This window comes from Fukomys damarensis, unplaced genomic scaffold (genome assembly GCF_012274545.1).
Source record: "Fukomys damarensis isolate Sample0158 unplaced genomic scaffold, DMR_v1.0_HiC HiC_scaffold_38, whole genome shotgun sequence".
NCBI classification, from domain to species: domain Eukaryota; kingdom Metazoa; phylum Chordata; class Mammalia; order Rodentia; family Bathyergidae; genus Fukomys; species Fukomys damarensis.
In genome coordinates this window covers 4,048,403-4,074,403 of record NW_022900950.1, presented here as the reverse complement: position 1 = coordinate 4,074,403, position 26,001 = coordinate 4,048,403, and the positions used below count along the sequence as shown (strand labels likewise).

General features: G+C 33.5%; 1 pseudogene; it reads right to left on the bottom strand.

Moving 5' to 3' along the window:
- Positions 1 to 7,646: 7,646 nt before the first annotated feature.
- LOC117284679 lies at positions 7,647 to 7,858 on the bottom strand (annotated as a pseudogene).
- Between the last annotated feature and the right edge of the window lie 18,143 nt (positions 7,859 to 26,001).

The following is a 26,001-nucleotide window of genomic DNA, read 5'->3' as shown; positions in this document are numbered from 1 at the left end:
CAAATGGCAGATTTATTTTTTACACTTTAAGGAATAGTGGAATGACTACATATCATCAATTATTTTAATACTAAGTGAAATAAATAAGACACACGTGTAAATACCAAATAGTTTCTCTGGTGTGAAAAACTAAAAGTGTAAATAAGATCCAGATTGTATAACCGACAATTTGAAATAGGAAGAAAAGGGCTAAAAGTGTAGGGGAAGTGGGAAGGGTAGGGGAAAGGAAATAAGGGAAAAGAAAAAAAAATACTACAAAAGGAAAAAGCGGAAACAATGCCTTTGTAAATAGGGGAGGGCCAAGGGGGTGAAGGAAGGGCAGGGGAATGGGGAGAAAATGAGAGCCAAGATCTGTCATGTAAAGGTACAAGATCCCAGTGATAAATGTAACCATACTGTATACTTTAAAAGTACCAATAAACTCAATGTAAAAAAACTATTTTGACCCTAAAAAAACTTAATGTCAACAATCTTATTTTTTTGCAATAGCAAGAAATTTTAAGAAGTTAAACTTTTAGATGTTTTCCTCTTACCAACCATTTTAAAAGCATATTTATACTTTATCAATATTGAATAATTGTAAAAATCTAACAAAATACAGTATACTAATAAATACATAAAGAGAGAAATGAAAAATAAGTGATGTATATTTATGTTTAAACAGTAGGCTGCTATTTTAGGGTTCTTATGGGACAGCTTAAAATCTGCATAAATGAATACAATTATTTTCTGTAATGAATATTTAAAAGAAATGTAAGGCATCCAAATTAGAGACAAAAGTAAAATGATCTGTTTGAAAATTGCATGATCATATATGCAGAAAATGTTTGAAGAGGCTACAAAATCTCTGTTAGAATTAATAAGCAAATTAAGCAAAGTTGCACAAAATTGGATATATGAATATTAGTTATGTTTCTTTACATTAACAGCAAATGGTTTAAAAAGGAAATTAAGAAAACAATCTCATTTATCAGTATTGAAAAGAAAAAAATACCTAGGAATAAATCTATCCAAGGAAGTAAAAAACAAGTACACTAAATCTACAAAATACTAATAAAAAGTTGAAAGAAACATAAATAAAGCATAATACATCCTGTGTTTATGGATTAGAAAAATTAATATTGTTAAAACACGCATACTACTCAGAGCAATCTACACAGTAAATGTAATCCCTATCAGATTTTCAATAGCAAAAATATAAAAAAAATAAGTCATACTGAACCACAAAAGAACTTGAACAGCCAAAAGAATTATACCCCCCAAAAATAATGCTAGAGATCTCACATTTCTTGATTTTAAAATGTTACACACTTACAGTAATCAAAACAAGATGATACTAGCATAAAGGCGGACATACAAACCAAAGAAACACAATAGAGACCCATTAATAGTCATATATATCCAAACAATCTTTGACAAGGGCTACAAGAGTTTATAATGAGAGAAAGAATAGTCCTTCAAACTAATGATACTAGGAAGTTGATGTTCTCTTACAAAATAATGAATCTGGATCCTTATCTTCCATTGCATCCAAAAATTAACACAACATGGAAGATTTAAATGTGATAGTATAAAATTCTTAGAAGTGATAAAGGCTTGGTCTGTTCTTTAGAATGGCCTTGAGCTCTTCCAGGAACTTGTGGCGATTCTTGTGCCTTAAGTGCTAGGATTACAATCATGGGCCACAATACCCACCCAGCCACTAGAATATTTTAATCACAGCCACTTAACTACTCCATCCTGAGAACAACTGCTTATTTAATTATTCACTGGGATTTCATGGCTTATTTGGAGGAAAATGCAATCACAGCCGGATAACCTTCATCACCATGAGCTTTGGGATTTCTGTGTATTTCTTGACATTTCAGGTGAACCATATTATTAAACATATGAAAAACTCTCTGCTGAAATGTAATTATGAGTAGTCTAACTCTAAAGATAAATTTCACACTTGCACTAAAAGAGTTTTGTACTTTGTATTACTAACATAATTCTAATTGAAATATATTTATTTAGATTACATCTTTTTTTTCTCATTGAGTTTATTGGTACATTTCAGATATACAGTACAGTTACATTCATCATTGGGATCTTGTGCCCTTACATGACAGATCTTGGTTCTCCTTTTTTTCCCCTTATCTCTGCCTTCCCTTCACCCCTTCCTTTCTTTCCTATCAACAAATAATTTATTTCCATTTTTTCATTTTCTCATATTGTTTCCTTTTTCCTTATTTCTTTTCTCCTACCCTTCCCACTTCCCCTACAACTTTAGCCCTTTTCTTTCTATTTCACATTGTCCATTATACCTAATAGATTACATCTTTATATCATTTAAACCTTTTGAAAATTCTACAGAAATAACCTTTATAGGAATCGCACAAAAAAATAGGCAATTAACTTTTTCATTTCTGATTTAGGTTATTTTCAAATTATAACTTTCAAATGTTCAATTCTCTACATAAAAAAATCTTAACTAGAAATAAAAATTTTTGTTTTTATTTTTTTGAATAATTAAATTCTTAACTAATGCTTAATTAACAACTTCAAAGGACTAAGAGTAATGGTTCTGACTTCCCAGTTTAAAATAGGAGAGTAAGATCGGCACTTTCTCTAATTCTTTTAGAAATCTTCGCCAACCTAGGAGAAGTAGAAATCAGCAATGTTTATTTAACTCAGTGAAACAAGGAGCTGTATAAAACTTCAAACCACAAAATATGAGAGAAGCCTTTGAAAACAGTAAATTAGGTAAAGAATGATGTCTTCCCATCACTTCATGAGGACTTCAGTCCCTAGAATAAACTTTGGTTCATTGCAATCATCTAACAAATAGTTATTCATGCATGAATTTCTGTAAGATATGGAGTTCAATGAGGACACTTGAAAAAATTGCCATAATTCAGCATTACAGCAAAGATTCTAGACAAGGTAATGCAAGGAACAGTAACAGTGGTATAAATGCTGTTTCTATTTGTATTTCCTTGATTATTATATAATGAAGTTAATGCAGTTAATTTCAAATACTGCCATTTGTAATTACTCTGGCATATATTTTATTTTATTATGTCCAATATTTATTGGGCTATTCATAATTTCCCTATTGATAATTTCCTACATTAATATTTTATATGTACTGACTCTTAATCCCAATACTATTGATAGACTAGTCTATTATTCTCTTTCTTGAATTTATTACAAAGGCTATCTTTATTATTAGCATAATTTCCATATATTTTGTGGATTCACTCTTGCATATTATTGCATCAACAACAGTATTATTATATAGTTCTATGAAATTTGGATTTAAACAGGGTACACTTTACTACAATTGTTTTTTTTTCATTAATTTGACTATTATTTCATATTTTTCTTTCACAAGAATTTTAAAATCAGTTTTTGTGCTCCAGGAGGAATCCAGTCCTGATTTTTCCCAGAATTCATTTGCCATCAACATCAAGGTAATGTATATTTCGATGTTGATCCTGCTGAAATGTTTCTCCATTTATTTACAGTAGCTATCAGTTAAGTTTTGCAGATTTTTAATAATATTGTTTTGTGTGTTTTGTAATACATGTAGATTCTTAAGGATTTTTTCTGCTGTTGAAAATTTAATACTTTCCATGATATCTCCTAATTTATCACTGTTACAAGAATATTTTTGTGTGTATTGCTTTTTCTGTCTTTCCATCTTGAAATGCTGTCTTACGAATTAATGATTTTGGTCTTTCCTATTTGATGATAACATACTCAAAAAATAATTTTTGTCACCTATTTTTAATATTTATACCACTGCTACTGTATGTTGAATTGTAGCAATTTTGTCAAATGTCCTCATTGTATTCCATATCTTATAGAAACTGATTCATAAATACTATTTGTTAGATGATTGTAATATATTTTGTCAAATGTCCTCATTGTATTCCATATCTTATAGAAACTGATTCATAAATACTATTTGTAATGAACTGAAGTTTATTCTGGGGATTAAAGCCTTCAGGAAGTGATAGAAAATACTGAAGGAGTCCTTTCTTTTGTGACATTATTGTTTGCAGAGAAGACATGATGTACAAGTAAATAAATAAATTTAGAAATTAATATAGCCAGAAAATATCAAAAGCTATGAAGAAAATAAAATGTCAATGCAAGGAAAAGAAATGTAACAAGGATAATATAACATTAGAAAATATAGCCAGGTAAGTTTTTTAACTAAATGATATTGGAGCTGAGACTTGAACTGTGAAGAGAGATGCAGTCATGGGAAAGTAATATGGGAGAAATTTTCAGGGGTACAAAGCAAACACAAACAAGGTATCAGGGCACCAAAAAGCTGATGCATTTGAGTTTTGGGGAAGAGGGAGTAATGATAGGTGCTTAAAGATCACTTTCACTTTTTCCACAATGGCCAAACTATTCAAGTTCTAATTTTGTTAATTTATATCTTTCTACAAATTTTTCCTTTTATCTCATTTTCCAAATGTACAACTTTGAGTTGATGTTTGCTCTATTTTTTTGTATCTACTCTATGTCTCTATTTATTATTTCCTTTTTTGGTTCTTAATACTATCTTCCTTCTCTCTAATGAGAACCAAGACCTGTCATATAAAGGTACAAGATCCCAACAATGAGTGTAATTGTACTGTATCCCTAAAATGTACCAATAAACTCATTTAAAAAAAAGATTTTACTGAGCTTCTATCTTTTGACAATTTGGGTGATTATGTTTTGCTATTTAGGTCTTTGATTTTTAATGGAGAAGTTGATAAAAATAACGTGTTTTATTACTAATGGAAGTAAAAACCCTAAATCATAATGGAAAGGCTGCAGCCCTCTGATCTCTTTTAGGGATTAATAACTTCTGATGCAACTGAAGGAATATGAGCATACAATAATATTATATAATAAATCAAATGTGTGGTAATATATGATTATAAATATACATTTTACGTACACACTCGTTACTTCATTCAAAACATTTATGCATAAAAAAATCTGACTGCTGTATTTTAACAATTATACCTTTGGGAGCACTCAAAGATAATGAATCCATGACCTCTCATCTCCCAGTGTTCCAAAATGAAAATTGAAATTAATTGAAATATGATGTAAATCATGTGCAGAGCTAGGATTTAAAGACATTTTCAGGGAATTCAAATAGAAGTTGAACTTTCTGAATCTTCATTGTCTCAGAAAGGTTTCTATGCTTGTGTAACCCTTTTTTTTTTTTAAGGACTTCTCCTTTTGTGATAATGCTTTAGAATTCTTGGCTGTAGGCTCTCTCACTTTCTGGCCCACAGAAACAGTCTGTAAGCTTTAGTCCTATGCCCTACATTTTGTCTCAAGATCTATCGGTGTATCTGGGAAACCGGGGGTTTCAGCAATGATGCAGCCAGAGCTGTAGAAAGTTACAGATGTCTGAAAATGACTGCCACAGAGAAGCCAGAGACCCAATTCTCTGAGTTACACCTCCTAGGTATGTTCCCTGATGAAAACAAGCTTTATAGTGAACAGCCAACTGGCTTTATCAGAACTGAAAGACTATTAAGAAGAAGACATGGAGGAGTAATCTTCAAAGGTTTCCTTTACAATCAATATGAACCTGGACATATCTGAGGAAGTAGTGGTGGATATTTTCTCTGGCCTGCTTTTTCAGTATTCTGAAGTCCTACCTACAATTACAGATCAAGATTGTTAAGTAGATCACAGTAGTCTCAGGTGAACATAGATTCAACCACCTACTTGTGGAAGAATTGTCTTGGAGATGTGTATATGTTGAACACCATGGCATGGGTTGGAGAACTTGACTCTTCCTGTGTCAGCAGAGAAACACCATCTTCCACTACCACAAGCAGTACAGACCAGCCAGTCAATCTCATTCTTACAAGACTGGTTCTACAATCTTCCCACCTACAAAACACTGGAAAAGAATTCTCTAGAGTGGGCAAAAGAGCTTTCCATGAGCAGGTTAATCTTGCCTAGGAAACCTGGTGTGGTTCGTGTGCAAGGTCCAAAAAGTGCCCATGAAGAATTCCAGTCAAGACTCTGAAGATTAAACTGAAAAGGTATTCTAATTCTCCATTGATAAGACATTTCTTTTGATGACACAAATGACAACATTTAAAGACAAAAGAAATTTTCCACTTCTGAGAAAAGTGTTCAGCTCTAGTGGGGCCCACGGGACCAGTTCTTAAATGCCAAGGGACATGGGCATATTTTCCAGATGTTCTTTGATGCAGAAGAGGAGAAACCAAAACGAATGGTTGATGGCATTTTGTCACTGTCAGCCTTTTGATCCCCCCTTTCTTAAAAGATTAATTTTCTTTAGTTTCATTCTGGAATGGCAGAAGGAAAAGATAAAAGTCAAGTAGTTGAAATGGAGCTGTAAAAAAACAAACAAGCCATGAATGAAAGAAGTGAGTCTCTATTTATAGTCTTTATCAATAGAAGTTTCTTGATATATAAAGTATCCATTTTGAAAAATAAAATTATATGTTAAGGTAGTGTTGGTGGTCCACCTTGCTAGCCTTTCCCAATATTCTTCTTCTTTAACTCCCTTTACTAAAGAACCTGGGAAATCTAGCCGCTCATCCTTTCAACCTCTGTTGCAGTCATAGGGTACCTGAGAATCCACTTGATGGATTTCTGGGAAAGCATTTGTTTTCTAATGAAAATGAAACATATACCCAAGTTTCCTTTTCCTCTCTCCCTTCCACAATGAACAGAAAGCCAGAGCTGCTGTAGTCCTTTCAACCACAGTGGAAGGAAGGACCCAGAGAACCGCAGAGATGCCTGGGTCCATGCTGCTGGGCTTCCTGACATTACATCAGTCCTTGGTTATCTTTAGCCATTTTATCATGAAATAAAACCAGCTTTTTGAAAGATAAAATCCTGACTCTAATAATCTTCCACAGGGCTTGGTTCCTTCTGATAGAGAAGGAGTGGTAACTGTCCCTATTATGTTAAGCAGATGTTTCAAATGTCTTCAAATTATTATTCCTCAATCCATATGAAAGTTACAAGTACAGCAATGAAAGTATCAAATTCTAGGGCCAACAAAAGAACATTTCTTTAACTATCCTTTATACATAATTTTGTCCGTGTTATTGAGAAAGTGTGAAATTGTGGGACAAGAGGGCTTATATTGTGACAATGAAATAAAAAATATTTCTGAAATAAACTTCTTCAAGCGGACTAAGAATGTTATGCTATGTAATCATAGGTATAGCAGACAACAGAAGATCTATACAATTTTGTATATTATTTATAAAATAATTTTTCTAAAGCCCGAAAAGGTAATTATTACTGTAGGAAATGTTCAATTCTGGGTCACAGCACTTGTAAACTGATAACCACAATCTAACATGACTAAATAAAATTTCAATTACAGTATGAGGGTGAGAGGAGGCTTTTTCTGGTGGAATCAGAAGATGCTTTCTCATTTTATTTATTATTTGACAAATAAATTCATCTTATCATGGAGAAACTCTAAGAACAAAGCATACTATCCAGTAGGAAAAATACCAATAAAATATGGAGGTCTACGAGGCTGGAGTTGTAGTTCAGTGGTAGAACTCATGTTTATGCTTAGCAGGCACCAGGCTTTGGGTTCAATTTCCAGAATCCTCCCAACCCCCTGCCAAAAAAATAAAGCATGGTGGGCTGGGGATTTAGCTTAGTGGTTCCACCACCTGCTTTGCAAGCACAAAGTCCTAAGTTCAATCCCCAGTACCAAAAAATAAGTAAATAAAATAAATAAAGCATAGAGATGTAATTGAATATTTTGACCTGAATAGAGGATTATCAGATATTAAACTGATAAAAGCAGATACTATACTTTATCTTAGCCAACAGGCCAAGAAGTGATTGAATATTTTGACTTGGGACAATTTAATATTGAGAAATTGGGCTAATAAGGCAAACTGAATTCATATCATTGAAGTTCATGCATATCATGCTCTAAAAACTGAATATTGTACTCAGTGGAAAGTGTCAGTCCTCCAGATCCAACCATCTGTGGGAATAGGCCAGTGTATTGACCAAGGATGATAAATAGTGAAATTTTGGAGGAGATTGCTTCAGAATTTTTCAAATTTTCCAACAATTGATGTAAAGTAGAAGAAAGGGCTGATAAATGTTTAAACGAATGCTAATTTTTAAACTTTGTGCCCTTTGGCTTGTGACAGCATTGGGTTATTTTGCAGAATTAAGAAAAAAAATCTAATTTTTGTTTTAAAGAATGTTTTTATGTGTTCATAGAAAAATGAAGGCAGGTTATGCATATTTTTAGATGCATCTACATGTTGTAAATTCGATGTATAAATTTGTTCCTTAAATTTTATATATTTTAAAGCAATTGTAGCTCTCTTAGAAACATGAATTTTAAATGACAATACCAAGCAATGATTTGTGGTCAAAAATTAGCAGCTCAAAATAGCAACTGCAAAGAAAAAACAACTGACTGGATTACGTATTTTATTCCTTCAAAGGATCTCCCATTATAGTATGAATTCCTTCAGGATGAAAAACATTTAAAAACAGCAAAAATGAAACCTTTTAATGTTTTTATGCTTTCAATCTGAAATCTAATTAAAAGTTAAATAACAATACAGATTTAAACTAGAGTTAAATAAATTACATATATTAGATCAATAATAAGAAAAAGTCAAATTTTTAAATTTTAAATTTGGAAGGTCACCCTTCTATTTCTCTATTAGTCACTTATCACTATATTTCTTTATATTTTTCTTATTTCATGCCCTTCTCAAAAACCTTCATATATATATTTTTAAGACTTATAATTGTAACTTTCATCTTTTGTAACTTTCTCTGCATATATCGTAAGAGCTTTAAGTATGATAATGTAAAACTATGATAATGACAGCATTGAAACAAAAATGGGTATGATGAGGAATCTAACTGCAATCAGAATACCAATTACAGCACACTCGTATACACTCAATTAGATAGGGAAGGGGAATATTTTTAGATATTTCTTTCACCAAGAAGATATGACATCTAGGCATAAGGAAAAGGAAAACTTCATTTTAAATGTGTGTTTAAATATCTCATAATGACTATCATATGGGGATAGAGGTTATCTTGGTAGAATTTGCTGTTTCTATAGTAATTCTATATGACTTTCTAAAGATATAAAACCATCATAATTATTTAGTTAATGATGACTTCTGTTTATAAATGTTTAGAATGTTTTCATTTTAACCTAAAAGTGTTTATTCTATTTAGTGTTATAACCTATCACCTCATTCATATACACATATTTAAACAATGCTTTCCACTGGACTAAGTAGTGATCAACCTGAAGTCAAACTTAATTGCAGGATAGGGTACATTTTGAGATCAGCTCAGATAAATAATTGCAATATGTTGCTAATGCTAATAATCACAATGAAAACAACTCATGACATTTCATCAAACTACCACAAGAATTCCTAACACTATATTGATTTCTAAAGTTATCATTTATTGACTTTAATTATATTATACACTGTCCTTCCATTTCAATTTTTATTATGATAGAAATTCAAAACTCTCTCATTAACATTCAATCAGATATTTTTCTAAAGAATGAGATGATTTATTTGGGAATAGCAGAGCATTGCTACAGGGACATTCATTCAATATTTGGAAGCAACAACCCTTTTCTACAAGGATTATTAACAAGAATGACATGAACCTAAGATTAAACAGTAACTTGGACAAATCTTGCAGAAGTTGTCCGTGTGTGTGTGTGTGTGTGTGTGTGTGTGTGTAAATTTGCAATGGACTTTATGTAAGGTTGTGGCTTTGGCAATGTCTTTTATGAATAGTTTTTTTTTATCAGCATATGTGTATGAGATCCCCTCCTTCATTAGCTCCCATTTTAAATTTTATTTATATGTTCATTTGGCTAGGTCTTTAAAAAGTTGATCCATTTTGCTTCTGACAATTTTCACAAATCTAATACTATAAAATTGGTGTATAAACAAGCCAGATCAGTTCTTGACCCATGTTTTCAAGACTCACTAGTATAACTCGAGAGAAAATTTAAAGACATTAATACTACATCTAAAAAGAGGAATAAATTTCTATTGGCTATCTCTCATTTGTTTGTGAACCTAAAAGTTGAAAATAAAAGAGGATAAGTACACACACTGTAAATTATCAGGATTTATTGGACAAGTAGCTTCCTATAGAATTTGACATCTCCAATTTCTAAGTGAGCCACATCCTGTGGAAATATATCTTTTCCTTTATATCCTAAATTCATAACCGAGACTCTTACAATGAAAGTTAGAAAGAGAAAAATATATACACTTATTTAATACAAATTTTGTGTGATTCAAGAGCCTTCATCAAATAATGAAGACCTGAAGAAATGATTATAGTTACATATTTTTCTGCCAGTTTGATGAAGAGTGGACAGTCATGGAGAAAAGTGTTTGAACAAAAGCTATGATCTAATATTCATGAATGTGAGGAAATTTAGTGAGACTTATTTGTTCCTCTCTGTGACAGTTCAACTTCAGAGATAAAAATGTTCCTTTCCACAGGGTATAGGGAGGGTACCTTTCACATGAGGCTTTTAAGATCTTCTTCAAGGGAAGGTACAAAATACTGACTAGGTTTTCATGAGTGCTTTAGGGAAGAAGAGTGGGAAAGGTCACAGTGACCTTCCTGCTTCTACTATTTCTTCAAATGCCAAAATGCTACATTTAAAGACATATTCTGAAACTCACCAAAAGCCATAAATATAATTTAAAACGCTCTCACAGCCACAATAATTTAAAAAGTAGATGAAGTTTAATCACATATCTAAACCAATTTGTTCAAAATATTTTCAGCATGTAACTATGAAGATGCTAATTTGATTTTCTCTTTTTATCCTATTTTATTTTAAAAATGGGTGTGTGTTTTGCACTTACCATACATATCAATTATGACCAGTGCTCATTCAGGTATTCAATACCTACCTAGTGTTAGCAGCTACCAAAATAGAGAGTACAGTATTAGAAAAGAAGAGGTTCCCCCCTTAGGGGACTTGTGTACCTAGAGAAAGGCTACTATCAAAGGCTACAGGAAGTAGCTCAAAATCTTATAAACTTAGAGAGGGGGCAATGAATCTGCTAGTAATCCTCTGGCCACAGAAGAAAGGGATATAGGCTTTTTTGTTTCATAATTCGGCATCTGCGGAATATCTGGGCCACATGCCAATATCCCTCTGTTACCCAAGAAGGCAAGAAAGAAATACTGAAAGGTGGAGCTGGAAAGACCACTAGGCAGTGGACAGATTATGCCATTTCCCCTTGAAATCCTGGTTTGATTTCCACGAGTATCTGTAAGCCTAAGCACTACTCCAGGAGAGCAGATCATATTAGAATCAGTAGAAAAATGGAGTGAAGATTCATCAGAAAAAAACTGTCGTGATGATTTCATGAAGCCTACTAGAAAATTTCACCAAAGTTTCTTGGGAACTGTGGGGATATGAGAAGCTGTTCTGAGGCCATTTTTGATGACAGAATGAAGATATCCTGCAGAAAATGACATAAAGAGCAAAAACACAAAAACTTGTCCAATGTAAGTAAAAGAATATCTGCCTTCTCTTTCTCCGTTCCACATTGGAGGAGCCCAGATTAGGGAAAAGGCAGAGACAGACTATTCATGAAAAGCAAATCACAAGCAATCATTGTCTCTGACTCCAAGTCAGTACAGCTGAGGCTCTCCCTTGTGTTGGAGGATGAAAGAACTCGGAACCAGGATTAAAACATAAAACAAAGTAGGACTGTACAAGAACCTACAATTACCTCGAGATTCAGAAGCTGCCCTGTGTCACTGAGGGATATGAGGACCCTAGATGAAGGATGGTACGGTAGAGAAAAATTTTAGAAATATAAAGTCTCTTTACATTTATGTCACAATGCATTGTGATTTCTCAGTTAAAAATATATAAATATAAATATACATATGCACTACTCTTCAATCTATTATGAATGAAATGTTTAAAATATACCATGCACATAAAGGTTGGAGATAAAACATGGAGTTTGGAAGGTGTATTGAGAGAAAATTCCTGACTAGATATGTAAAGATAGACTTTATTTTGCCTAGATTTCCCAGAAGGAAAGGGAAATTTTCTTGAAGACAGAAGTTAGCCAGGGTATATGATGAAGAAAGTGACATTACTGGCTCCTTCAAGATTAAAACTGTGGAGCAATTGCATAGTTTAAATGGAAGCATAACAGATACTGGAGGTGGAAAGGTTCAGTAGCTATTACGTAGCTCTAGTAACTATTCAGTAGCTATTCAGTAGCTGTAATAACCAAGAGCAGATGAGCATAATGAAATAAAAGGAGAAGCAGATTTTAAAAACATGTGTGTCAGGAGATTTTCAAGATGTGTTGATTGTTTGTGAGCAGTACTTTCACGAGAAACAGAGACAAGAGTTTTCTTGCCCTCAGGTACGGTGGGGCTGGTGAAGACGGCCATGCATACCGCGGAAGTGAAGAGCGATGGAAGAGGAGCACAAGAACGAATGAAGCCTGAAATGTTTGAGCAGTAATGTCCATAAACTAAGTGTCGGAATTTAAGGCCCAAAGCCCAAGAGTAATTAGCAATAAAGATCAAAATTCTGGCGTCAGCAAGGTATAGTGAGAGTTGGAACCCGGCAGTGGATGAGATCTCCCTGGAGAAAACTGAAAAACAGCAGTGCATGGAGGTAAAGGAGCGTTCCCGAGGCCAAAGGAGCAGAGAACACATGCAAGAGGATGGTCAAGAGACGTAGAAGGAAATGGGTCAGGAAGAAAATGCTGACTTTGGAAAACTGGAGAAATGGTTTCAAATATACTACAATAATCAGGAGATAATGAACAGAGAAAGATGAGATTGGGACAAGAAGTAAAGACGGTGGTGAGAGATGAGATCAAAGAAGCTGTAACAGTCAGTCCTGAGCAAGATGGAAAGGGGGAATTTGTCAGGCTGCTCAAAAAATTGATCAGGGCATTAGCAGAAGCAGTGAGTTCTAAAGATTTCTGCAGTCCAGACTAGCTAGGTACAATTTGACCTAGAAGGGTCACGGAAGTAATTTTTTCACCCTTTCTAAAGCAATGGTGAGATCCAGGCATGGTGGTGCACCCCTAGAATCCCAGCACTTAGGAGACTGAGGCAGGAGGATCACTGTTTGAGGCCAGCCTGAGTTATATAATGAGTTTAAGGCCAGCCTAGATTATATAGGGAAATCTTGTCTCAAATAAATAAATAAATACATAATACACACATACATACATACATAATAAAGCAAATGGTGATTTTATCAGATAATCAGACAGGCTGTATTATAGTAGAAGAAGTAAAAGGAGAGTATCAGACTGTATCAGGATCTGTAACTAACACAAATTCTGCAAGCAATTTAAATATATTCTGGAATCACTGAACAGATGACAAAAGGACTTTAAATATATTTTAAAACATTGAATAAATTACCTTTTGTTCTATTTACATCTTATATACTTACTACATGTCAAAATAAATACATACATATACAATTTAAACAAATTAAAACTGTTTTCCCTTGTGTTAGAACAGTTTGAAAGAAAGAGGTGAATAGTAGATTTTTAAATCTTTACAATTTTGGTGTTTTTAAATATAAGCTTGATATTAATTTAATAGATAACAGATTGAACATTTTGTTTTTAAGTGGAAGTTATTGATCAATACTTGCCTTAAAATATTAAAGATTTTAGTAAGTTTCTATTCTTTATAATTTCTGTAGGAAAAAACTTTTTAGAAGGGTAATGTGATTGTAAATACCTAAATCACATTCTAAAATTAATTTTTACTCTGAAAACCTAGAAAAAAGATTATTTTATTTAGAGAGGATATACCTGCATTTCTATTAAACACACTCATCCTAAAAACATCCCCAAACAACAGGAAGGATCAATTCAAACAGAAACCTTTTTAAAATCTTTCACTTTTTACAACCTTTGCTGTTAATATTTCATAGGCACCCATCTTGATATTTCTTTGTAAGGAGTTTTTATAAGATGCAATTGCTCAAAGTGGAAAAAAAATTACAGTAAAGTCCAGTTCACCAGTAAATGTAATACTTAAAGCTAAAAGACAACACTGTGCAAAAAATGGGTAATTGCCATCTGTCTCATAAAAAACACAGAAGCCTACGCAATGCCAACCAATATGTTCTGTCAAAGAAGTGACTTAAAATATGTTCTGCTCACACTAAAATGGCAATAAGAAATTTGAAGGGAAACTTATACTTGACCAAATTGTCCCCCACAGCTCATAAACACCTCTGTTTGTGCCTTTGGAGTTTATCAGGGCTGGGGGAGACATTTATTGGCTTTTACTTGATCTCCTATTGCCAAAACACACCAAGGTTAACACAGTTACTCAACACCTTTGATGCAGCCAGGAAAATGTTTAACTGAAAAATGTCTGCAATTTAACAAAGCAAGCAGCAACTGCCTTCAGGAAGTTTTACAACCACAATCATTTCAAAATGTCACAGTTAACCCAGTGAAGTGACAGCTCACTCAGTGAGCACACCTTGAGACTGTCTGTTAAGCAGGGGCAGGTCAGCTTTTAAGCAGAGGTTTGGTTTCACTCCTGAGCTATCCCTGGAATTTCAATCAAATGTTTTGTGTAGAAAGTCTCAGAATAAAATGCATTGGAAAGATAATGCATACATCAAATTCTTCATAGCAGATATCTAAATAATTCAGAAAATACTCAAATGCTTTAGAGCAATTCATATAGTATTCTTGTCTAATCTATAAGGAATATATATTAACTAAAATCAAAGCATGAGTCGGAATGTACACCAGAAGGCCTGCTAACATGTATTTGCTTACAGTATTTGGCGTCTGCCAATCTTCAAGCAAGTGATTTAGTAATTATAACATAAATATACCTCCTTTCTTGTTGCTAATTAAGAAAGCACAAAATTTGTATGGTAAATTAATAACTTTAGAAATGGCATAGATCAGAGGAAGAAGAAAAAGTCAAAAACCAAAAACGTAGGAGCTAAGAATTTTAAACCAGTGTTGCCATTGATTTAATAAATTATCTTGGTTAAATCACCCTAATTTTTGCTTTCTGATACTGAATGTGACTCAAAATGATGTGTGATACAGTATTTTCACACTGGTAAATGTGAATTTTTATTGCTCAGGCAAGTCATTAATGAATAATTCAGTTTGTCAGCAATTAAGGTTGATTTAAATACTAAATGACCCTATGCCAGACAACAAGAGGTAGTTTTCCTCTAAAATATTGCTTATTTGTTTTTATAGCACATTATAAACACAGTTACACCAGTCACTGTAACTTGGTTGCACTTTGCTGAAGAAATTTTAGTCTGTTTTTTTAAGGTTATAAACTCTTTGAGACAATGCAAGAAAACTGGAAAAATAGATATGATTTATAATTGTCTTGCCTTCTCTCCTCGCATCCCATTAAAGCATTGCTTTGCAAAGAAGACCAATTTCTAAAATAAATATTATCTTTGTAAAAGGCATAAGATAATCCACTATGCACTAAATCCAACAAATATTGATAGAGATCCTTTTAACAGTTTTAGATGAAAGATGTTTCTTTCTACTAAGCCATTTTCTCTATTTGCTGATGCACTGAATGTTAAAAAAGAAGAGAGAAAAAAAAACCTCAAGTTCATTCCTAAGGAATTATTTGAAAACTTTAAGGTCATACACTAATTCTACTAAGCCATTTTCTCTATTTGCTGATGCACTGAATGTTAAAAAAGAAGAGAGAAAAAAAACCTCAAGTTCATTCCTAAGGAATTATTTGAAAACTTTAAGGTCATACACTAGCACACCTTCTGAATAAATCTGGTCAGATTTAAATCAAGAAAAACTATTATGTTATAATAACTAAAGGTAACTAGCATAGGAGGTCTTAATTGGTAGATTCATGTAAATAAAGCATTATGAAAAAATTTAAATATTTATGTTAAGACTTAGGGTAACATACTTGTAACATATAAGAAGAATGACTTCATTTTAGCTGTCTTTTTTTATTAACCAATCACAATAGAATAAAGATAGAAAATTACAAAAATGAAACAACCAAATCCAGTGATTGAATTTTTCTTTTTATGTAAGTGCTAATATTTTATCCTTTTAAATTTATAGAGATAATTTCCTCCATGATTTCTTTTCTAGTACTAAAGAAGAGTATTGTAGAAATAAAATAAAATGTAAAAGAAATAAGATATCAAACCAAATTAAAAATATCATGTTATATATTACATACTTAAACATACTTTTATTCAAGAAGTCCATTCTCAGATGGGTTATGTTTTTAAATTAATAATTGATTTCCTACACAAAAATATATTTTGGACTTGTGTTTATGAGCTGTTTAACTTTCTGATAGGGCATGTCTACTGAATATATAGGGAATATAAGTTTTTAGGATTATAGAATAAAGTAGGATCATGATTTTAGGTCTTTATTGTCTAGTAATATGTATTAAATAAACAATGAATAAATTTTTGAAAATCTGACGTAAAAGTTCTGTAGCAAACAGATTCGCTTTACAAGTATGAGGAAAACCAGACCTGAACAGAAGAACTGCATCTGTCTTAGAGCAGGTTACATACCATGGCTTTTTTTTTTAATTGAATTTATTGGTACATTCTAGGTATACAGTACACTTACATTCATTACTGGGATCTTGTACCTTTACATGACAGATCTTGCTTCTCATTTTTTCCCCTTGTCCCCACTCTCCCTTCACCCCCTCGTCCCCTCCCCACCTACAAACACTTTAATTCCATTTTTACATTTTCTCATATTTTCTCTTTCATTTATTCCCCTTCCCCTACCCTTTTCACTGTCCTTATACCTTTAGTCCTTTTCTTCCTGTTTCACATTGGTTATTAACCCATTAGGATCTTGAGTACTATTTTAGTTTTTCACATCAAAGAAACTATTCAGTATTTACACTTGTGTGGCTTATTTATTTCACTCAGGAGTATAGCCTCAAAATGTACCCATTTACCTATGAATGAATCTACTTTCTCATTCTTTACAGCTGAGTAGTATTCCATTTTATAGAAAAACCACATTTTCTTTATCCAGTTTCCAACTGATGGGCAAATGGGCTGTTTCCAAGTTTTAGCTATTACATACTGTGCTGCTATAAACATAGGTGCACATATGTCACTGTGATATGATTCTTTTAATTATTTTGGAAAGATACCCAACAGAGGGATGGCTGAGTCAAATGGAGCATCTAATCCTAGTTCTTTGAGGTATCTTTATATTGATTTCCATAGTGGTTGCACCAGTCTGCACTCCCACCAACAATGGAGAAGGGTTCCTTTCTCCCCACAACCCCACCAACATTTGTTATTGTGTGATTTCTTCATAGCAGCCATTCTTTGTGGGGTGAGGTGGAATCTCAGTGTTGTTTTCATCTGCATCTCTTGAATTACCAGTGTTGTGGAACATTTTTTTCATACATTTCCTTGCTGCTTTTATTTCTTTGTCTGAGAAATGTCTGTTCATTTAAGATGCCCATTTTTGAATTGGGTCTTTATATTTGAGTGGAGGCTGGTTGTTTTGAGGTTTTATTTATTCTAGATAATAGTTCTTTGTCTGAGGAGTAGCTGGTAAAAAGATTTTCCCATATTATAGGTTGTCTCTTAGCTCTGTTTATAGTTTCTTTTGCAGTGCAGAGCTTTTTAATAAGATGAGATCATACTTGTTGATTCTTTCTGCTAATTCCCGTGATACTGAGAATTTGTTCATAAAGTCTTTTCCTATGCCAATGTCTTCTTGTACACAAACAACAGACTCACTGAGAGAGAAATAAGGGAAACAATTCCTTTGACATTAGCATCCAAAAAATGAAGTATCTAGGAATCAACCCAGAAAAAGAAGCAAAAGTCCTCTACAATGAAAACTACAGCACTCTGAAAAAAGAGATTGAAGAGGATATAAGAAAATGGAAAGACATCCTCTGCTCCTGGGTAGGAAGAATTGACATAGTGAAAATGGCCATACTGCCAAAACTGCTATACAGATTCAATGCAATGCCAATTGAAATTTCAACTCTGTACTTCACAGAACTAGAAAGAAGAATCCAAAAATTCATTTGGAACCATAACAGACCTAGAATAGCAAAAGCCATCCTAGGCAACAGACACATGGCAGCAGTTATAACAATTCCCAATTTGAAGCTATACTCCAAAGCCACTGTGATAAAAGCAGCATGGTACTGGCAAAGAAACAGTCCTGAGGATCAGTGGAACAGATTGGAAGACACAAAAACAACTCCAGATGCACTCAGTTATCTCATCTTTGACAAAGGAGCTGATCATCCCCACTGGAGGAAAGATAGCCTCTTCAATAAATGGTGTTGGAAAAACTGGATCTCAACCTGCAAAAGATTAAAACTAGACCCTTATCTGTCACCATGCACTAAGTTAATATCCAAGTGCATTAAAGACCTAAATATAAAAACAGAAACACTAACCTTGGTGGAAGATAAGTTAGGCAGAACTCTGGAAGACATACTATGGCTTTTAACTCATTTTACCCAGAGATAGGGACAAAAGAGAAGGTGTGAAATAAGAATGGCCTAAGAAGGGCCTGGAATTTGGCTCAGTGGTTCTGCCGCCTCCCTCGCTAGCTGTAGGACCTGAATTCAATCCCCAGTACAAAAAGAAGAATGGTCTGATAATTTTTATTGTGAGCCTCTGATTTGATTAAACATCTCTGGAAAAATCCAGAGCAAATTCTCAAGATTAAAAGTCCCTAAGTATCAAGGTAAGACCATTTCATGAATAAAGAACAGTAGAAAGGGCCAGAAAGGACAATTTTCTAAGGTCCTGTAGGAAGCTGAGGAAGTTACCAAGGCTGTTCCTGGTACAGGATGTTTATACTACCCCAAAGAGAACAGAATGTTCTCCTAGATAGTTTCAGCTTCCAGTAAACTATTATCTTCCTCACCTTCATAGTCTTTCCCCCGTTAGAAGAGTACGTTGTAAGTATTCAATTGCGAGAAAAACTAAACTTGTTACAAATGAAATATGAAGCTGACTTTGTCAATTTTTGCAGTGATAATGGTAAATAATGATTCCATGATCTGAGTGATTACAAAAGGCATTCATTTTTGCCACTTGTGGATCTGTGCAATAGTTGCAATGCTCCCAGGCTCAGCTGGTGGGGTCTTATTTGTTCAAGGATGAGGATCTGAGCTAGTTCTGCTTCATGCACATCCCCCTTCTGGGACCATCAGCTACCCAGAGCATGTTCTCGTCATGGTGGAAAGTTGAAGCTTAGAGGACAGGCCGTGATGTCAGCCTATGACATTTGTTCATAAAGTCTTCACTCACATTCAAATTGTCCACTGAATGTGGAGTAAAAAAAAATCAGTGTCATATGATGAAATCAAAAATCAATAAGGTAGAAATATGGGAGATCTTATTTCTCTCATAGAACGACTCAGAAAATAAACATTTATAGAAATTATCAGGAAAACATCAGATATCAACTATCTCACAACAACCAAATCTTCACGGAGCTACTTAAATTCACCCTAAATGAGATTAAAGAAACTGCTATACCACTGTAAAACTACAGAACAAATAATTTTAGTAGACTACATTACCCAAGAAGCACTTGCTGAATTTATGCCAGTATTAGCCCTTTAAAAGATCTTTCATTTTGGGGGTGGGGGTCGGTAGCGCTTTTTTATTATTATATATTTGCATTATTGTACGTTCACATTCTTTGTGTGGAGTTGGCACATGTACACAATACTTTTTTCACAATACATCTTAATAAAGAAATTCAATTAAGATTTAAAGGTGAAAGAAAATATGCTGGCTCAAAAATGAGATGACACAAGAGTATACAAAACTATGGAGTAATTCAAAGCTAAAAAATAAATTGAGAACCAAACACACAATTTCTGATACAATAAACAAAATACATAGCAATAGTCTGAACAGATATGGCTAAAATAAATAAAATTAATGTGGTAAAAACATCTTGTGGCAATTAAACATAAATGGAGAGGAACCAAAATTAAAACAACTGAGAGCTATAATTATGGGAAAAAAGGATATGTAAAGAAAAAAATGCATTGAGTTTTTGAGGTAGAGATAAACAAAAGGAGTAGAAAAACATTCAAACATACAGTACAGAAAAATAAACCCAGTGTATAGAAAGAATTGAATGTTTGGATGAAAATAAATACACTTTAATTTGGAAATTTTGATTTAAAGTAACAGAATTAAATTATAAAATTCAACAGTAAAGAATTCCTGAGCTATTTCATGAAAGACAAAATTTGTATGGGGCAGCATTCATGAGGATGGCCTCAGGCTTCCTCAGTAATATTCAATGCCAGTAAAAGAAATAAATTTCCAAAAGAAATTCCAAAGAAAGAAGTTTCCAAAAGAAATACAATATTATCAAAGGAAAAAAAAAATTGAATTCTAAAGTAGCCCAGTGGACCAGATCAAATCGGAATGGAATTAGTCTTGCAGGGGACAAATAAACCTTGAATCAAAACTCAAAAACAGGTCCATCATTTTTAGAGAGAGAAAGAGAGAGGGGAGGAGGGATTAACAGAAATCAATCCAAAGCGTTCCAGTCAATTTGGGTTAGTGTGATGAGGATATGGTAGGCCCTTTTACTTTTACCTGAGCTAACTTAATGCTCGCCAGTTACATTTTGCCCTTTGCTATTTCTTTGTTCCTGTTTAAGCTACCTTATGGAAAGGACTAGTTCTGTCACACCTGGTGGAGTGCCATTTTATTTCATACATGGGATGCTCTCTGATTTATGAATTCTTAGCAGAAGCCAATTAGATCTCTAAACTTAATTTGTTGAAATTTTGTCCTTGGATAGTATCAACTTGTTTAATCATAGAACTGAGAGGCATAGGCTCTCTTCTGGTGACTCACTCAGAGACTATAACACTCAGAAGCCCAGCTTGACAAAAACATACTCAACAAAGACATTTGGCCAACCAAAAACCATAGGAACCAAAAGGGGGTAAGCAGAGTGCAGAAGAGAATGACAGTAGGACAAAATTTTACAAGATAAAAAATGTAGAGACAGGAATGAAGAAGACAGTTCTAATTGCCTACAAATCATAGTCATACTCTCTAAAATTGGAGCACTTTATTAGAACAAAATATGACGACTAAACTCTAATTTTCACATTTTTCTAGTATAGGATTTTTTTAATAACTAATAGTCTGTGTGGTGAATTTTTGTCAAAATTTAGCTCACCTTCCAGTTCTTCAACTTTTCAAAGGACAAATTAAAGAAAAATATTGTTTAAAATATCAATTTTAATAGCATAAACATTGTAATACCATTATTAGAAAAATTTTGCTTACACATAAAACTCCTTAATTTTGCATTTATCTAAGGTCTGGCTACATAGCAACTTTGTCCATAGGCTGGCTGTACTTACGGTCACAAGACGACAGCTGGCAACTGGAACAGTTAATCTAGACTTCTGGGTATGACTGTGCTCATTTAACACTTTATGTTTTGGAAGAGAGGAGTCACCATTCACGATGTAGAAAGTTAAGGAGTACATGATATTCCACCTAAACTTGGCATTTCTCCATTCTCATCAGAGATAAAGAAATTATATTTGCTTTCCATGCTTAAACAACACAATAGATGAAGGGCACATTAATTGGACCGTTCTTGAATGAAGTTCTCTACCCAGGAGAACACCTTGCAGTCTTCGGCTTAGTACTGGTCTTCATGCCCATCACTGCATAACTGTTATGTCAAGAGGCATGGGGTCACAAATTAGAATTGAGGTCATTTCTCCCAAATTGCCTTACAGTTATACACTACTAAGAGACCATAGGTAATTTATTGAAGTAAATTAATAGTGGAAATGGGAGGAAATACATGTTTGTAGAGAAATCAGTGTTTCACGATAGTGGAATTTCTAAGTGGGTTTAACATCTAGTAAAAAAAATGTGTTGTTACTTTTCTAAATTACAATTATATTTGTGGCCCAAATATCTGCAAATAAATATTACTATAAAAATTACAGTGAATTTTCTGAGATTTACAGAGTGCCTATTGCAAAAAAAAAAGTTCATAAACAATGTAAGAATCAACCAACACAATAATTTATCACTTGAGACATTGTGAGCACAAGAGTTCTGGAAGTACTGACTCATTGTAAGCAATGTTTCCAAGAGACTTAATCTTTCAAAGTTAAGTTTAAAAGAACAGTTCAGAGGTACAATCTTACCTATCATGCAACTTTTTCTATGAATAGGAGACATATTCTGGCATACATATAGGAAGGGCAAACCCCATGAATAAAGTCAGGCTGAGACATTACAGCCCGTTGACTAGCAGTGCAGCTGAGAAACAAACAGAAACAAACACATTTTAGATCTAAAAGTAAGAGACATTTTCAAGAACCGGCATACATGCCTGCAGCAGGGTGGAAAATCAGGCTTCTAAATGACAGTGACAAATGTTGGAAATGTGGTGAAGCAAACAGCCATACACAACATTCCCTTTGGGAATATGACGTTTTCAGAGTTGGGAAACAACTTATTAGATGACTCTATTATTCTTCCACTAGAAATGAAATGATTGAAACTACATCATCTGTCTTCTAAAATCTGAGGAGGAAAGCAGATAAACTGGATGGCAAAGCATACCACACAAATTATTATCAGTACTGAAAACTGTTCACCGAAAATACAACAATAAAGGTATAAAGAGCAAAGAACCCTTTAAAAATAATTTGAAATGCATTGTGATATGTTAGGGATGACACTTCAAATATTCTGCCAAAAGTTGTAGTAAGAGTTGATAAATGACTCCTTTTAGATCAGAAATTTTTTTACAGAGCTAAACACAACAACGGACACTGCCGTGAACTTAGGGATCTGAGGAGATTTCATGTTATGAGTGATAAACTGAACATACTTCAAGACAGATGGTCCGCACTCTGAGAGCCAATGCAATAACAAATGGCATGACATCATCACTGCAGCCCTGTCACCCCCTAAGGCTCAGCAGCTCCCCAAGAGTAATATTCAATTAGCGCCATCCCTCTTACGGTTTTGCCTTGTAACTGGATAGGTACAATTCAGCATAATTATTCATTTATGATTTGAAATTTGGAAAAATAAATTGTTTGGTTTAACAGTCTGTATCTAATTAATTCGTAGGCCTTCATGTATTTTTTTTCTTTATCATTTGCAAGACAAGAGAAATGTCAAAAATGATTTAAAGCAAGAACTAAATTACCTTTTTTATAGTTCCGATGATTGTGAAACTAGATTTATAAGCTTTCAGAACATCTTTGAGATGTGAAAAGGGGTCATGGAGAAACAGTTTTCAATTTAAACAGATTGAAAGCCAAGCATACATTTAAAAGTTGGTTAATACTTAGAATGCATTTTTTGTAGAAACAGTACAATAAACATGTGCTTTGATATGCACTAAAAAGGCAAGAAATGGTAACTTTTGCATAAGACACATTTTGCTTTTTTGTTTTAGATATTTGTCCTAAAAATCACCTTGACTTTACTGAAAATTTTGCTACATAAGCTTTGAACTAAATGCTCAATGTGCTTGCTAAATGTATACTACCAATAAACAAACAAACAAATAAATAAATGGACTAAATCAGCTACATTGAACCACAGCTCCAGGTACCTTACTTTACTACTTATTCAGATTGTTAAATAAACTCTTAAATTGAATATAGAAATGGACAATGTGATAGGATAAGCACTCCTGACAAGAAAGTTCAATCTGCTGAGCAATGGCATAAAAATAATATGACCTAGAGACTCATAGTAATTAAACAATTAGAAAGAAATAGAATGGGCCGGGTATTTACGTCAGTGGTTCTGTCACCTACCTTGCAAGCACAAGGTCCTGAGTTAGATCCTGGTACCAAAAGAAAAAGAGAAAGAGAGAGAGATGAAAATATAATGCTGAGTATACTTAACATGGACTTGAAAGTATTCTAAGTATCCAAAGTGTAAATTATTAGATTTTGTGCCCATTTTATCCATGTTAATGTCAGTATTAAAGTACTATTTTTTTCTTTAATCGCAAGCTAAGGTTCAAATGTCTAGTGTTTCAACAACTGTAGTGATTATAGATTCATTGTATTATTTACATTGAATTATTTATTTAGTTTGTCTTTAACAGAAATAAAATTTTAATACTCAAATTGAAGGGATAGAGTTCTTACCACCTTTATTGTCAAAACTCAAAAGTGCTTATGTTGGAGCCTTATCTGGTGCAATAATACAGTTTTGTCAGGAGAGAGATGACACATTCAAGACGGTGGCTAAGAAAACTTTAGTAAGGACACTATTAACAAAACTCACAGGGATAGTTAATATCCTAACATCTGGTATAAGCAGCAGCTACCCTCTGAGAGTGTAAAGGATTAAATAACGAGAGAGAAGCCAGAGAGATTGGGAACTGCAGGAGAGAGCTTCTTTAAGGAACTTGGGTCTGTGGGGAGAAACAAGCAGCAGAATAGATACACTGACCTTTCCTGTCCCTCATCACCCCAGTGGGAATGCAGACTATAAAGATCAGCCTCATAGACACAGAGCAAGACAGAAATGGATACAGAGAAAACTAAGTAGCAAATGAAGAGTATCCAGGACATGGCTGGTGGAGAAGAGGAAAAAGCAAGGACTACAGAAAAAGAATGCTAGAAAAGCTACCACGACCTCAGGGTTGACAGCCAAACGAGCAGGTAGGCAATGAATGCAATATACCAATTCTAAACACCCAGTAAACTTGACATTCCTTTGAGATGGCTCAAAGATTTGTTTAAGCAAGTAAAGTAAAGCAGAGAATGTCTGTTTTGTGTATGGAACCTGAGACTGGTAGTTTAATTCTATCAGGTGATAAAAGTACTTAGGAATAAAGTGAATCTTACCCATGCTCCTGCAGCACACAGGTATGATGCTCTAGCACACTGGGCATAGGGGCAAGGATTCTGGGCTGCTAAAGGTATGAGGTTATAAAAATAAAGAATGCTAGTAAAAAATTCTATGCAAAAAGGCTTAGCAGAAAATTGGAAATCAGCATGTGGACTCCAGGGGCTCACCTAAGGCTCAGCAGATGTGAGGTATACTACAGGTGAGAGGAAATCGCTGAAACATGTCCTGCTTAACCTTAATTTCTGTCTTATTCAGAACAGAACCTGCTGGTGGAAGGTGACTTGGTTAACCAGGATCCTGACCAGGATTGTATGAATGAGATGTTGGCAGCAAAGCATTCCTGGAGTAATGATTTTGTAATGTAGAATTTTTTTAACTAATAAAGTAATGCATAGATATTTCCTACAATTGAATAAATATAGAACTATGTGCATTAAATATGAAGTTTCCCTCTACCATCACTTCAAATAGATAACTGTATGTAACCATTTCATAATTTACTATTTTTATTTGATATTTAATTCCTATGCAGTCAACATTATCACTGTTATTTTAACAACTTGCTATTTTCACTTACCAAATAACATATTGAGAATTTATGACAGAAACACAAAAACAAAGCCAAACAAAAATCAAAACCTATAACAACAATAAAACAAAAGCTTTGTCTGGAATATATATATAGCAAATGTAATTTTTACAAGAACACATGACTTCTATATACTGATACTGTTTATTTAGAGAAATTTAAAACTTTTATGAATACAGTTGTATCAATACATTCCTTGAAATTTAACTAAAATGTAGTTCCTCTCCTGTACCGATTTTATAAAAATATTACGTTGTGCTCTTTTATTTTTTAAATTTATGCACATAAATATCTAGCCTGCATTAAATTTTTTATGTATGATAGAAATAATACAACTTTCATCAAATGCATTTTGCAATGCTGCCTCTTCTGCTTCAAATTGCCACAACTATGAAATAAGCTCCTTGATATGCACATAACTCATTATGATTCTTTTTTTTTTTTTTTTTTTTTTTTT